We start from the raw sequence: 1,534 nt of genomic DNA on the forward strand, positions 1-1,534 counted from the left end.
CCATTTGTGACCAAATAAACGGACTCTTACAGATATCTTGCCTCCCTGAGGAGATCGACCTGACTTCCCTAGCTATATAGTTAGTTTAGTTAGTTATTTTTGATAGGTATACGATAGCCCTGTCAAATTTTGGCGACGTTGACGGGGAGGCAATTGCCCTATCTGTCTTTGTCTCATTTATTTTATCCGTCTCAGGGAATTTTTATTCCTTGAGGCAGTTCTTATTCATTTTCTTTCAGTGTTGTGTACGCCCAGGTCAGACAGGTTGGAGTTAGTTTGGTGATTCGAGCCGAGAGAGACTGTTTCGAGGCATAGACTCCGTCTGCAAAGAGAATCACGAAAGGAAGACTTGAATACTTTCGAACCCGAACTTCAGCATTTCCTATTTACAGAAGATCAATCTTTAGGAGAAGATAATCTCAGTTCTGTAAACCAACCAGTAAAGATGCCGAATATTCCAAGTCATTCGGAGCCTAAAGCATCATCTATTCCCAAAGGTTTCAATCTCCAGACTGAGGATGGGAATACTTTTGACATTCGTCCGTCTTATATCAATCTGGTGGAGATAAATCTCTTTAGAGGTGTGGCAGGTGAAGACCTGAGGAAGCATATGGAGGTCTTTACGGACTATTGTTCTACTATCCCCGCCACAAAGGGGGTAACTCAAGACAAGATTAAGGAGGTGTTGTTTCCTTTTTCTTTGACTGACTCAGCCAGGGAGTGGCTGACTGATTTGGACCGCGCGGCCGCAGGGGTTACTAACTGGGAGACCCTTGCTCTTGCTTTTTATAAGAGATACTTCCCTCTACAGCGCACTAATCAGCTGAGGGCCAAGATCACTAGTTTCAAGCAGGCACTTGATGAGACCTTCTATGAAGCTTGGTGCCGGTTCAAGAGGTTGGTGAGGTCTCTTCCTCACCATGGTTTTGATCCGTGGTTTCTGTCCAATCAGTTCTACAGTGGGTTATACGATGATCACAGAGCCATACTTGATGCTTCATCCAATGGACGATTTCAAAAGAATACTGATGATGATAAGGGATGGGCGATTATTGAGGAGATGGCGACCCATTATGCCGAGTATGGGAACCCGAGGGATGGTATTAGAACAGTTCATGCGGTTGATAAGGCAGTCGTGGCTCAGCTGGAAGCCATGAATGCTCGTTTTGATAAATTGGAGCTGCATTCTACTGGGGAGCCTCAGACGGTCCATTTGCTTACTAGAGGGGAGACTGTCACATGTGAGAGGTGTGGGGGCAACGACGGTCACACTGCTGTTGGCTGTCTTACAGAGAAGGAACAGGTCCTTTCTTTTCAACAATACATGCAAGGAGGGGGTTCCTATTATATTAACCAAGGGGCAGTCCATCCCAATTTAAGGTGGACAAGTCAAAATGTGCTCAATCCTACTCCTCCTCCACAGCAGCAGCAGCCACATGTCCCTCCTCATAAGGCTCAACAAGGTTTTCAGAAGCCTCCTTCCTTTCCTACACCGAACAAAGGTGCATCATCTTCAGGTGCAGTAAGTGAGATA

The 1,534-nt window shown here is 45.6% G+C and overlaps 1 non-coding gene across 1 annotated transcript; it reads right to left on the bottom strand.

The window, feature by feature from the left end:
* Window positions 1-821: 821 nt before the first annotated feature.
* Window positions 822-927, bottom strand: LOC141597958 (small nucleolar RNA R71). The gene has a single exon (XR_012523165.1). It is a non-coding gene; the product is annotated as a small nucleolar RNA R71 (small nucleolar RNA).
* Window positions 928-1,534: the final 607 nt, after the last annotated feature.

The sequence above is a fragment of the Silene latifolia genome, chromosome 8 (assembly GCF_048544455.1).
Source record: "Silene latifolia isolate original U9 population chromosome 8, ASM4854445v1, whole genome shotgun sequence".
NCBI lineage: Eukaryota > Viridiplantae > Streptophyta > Magnoliopsida > Caryophyllales > Caryophyllaceae > Silene > Silene latifolia.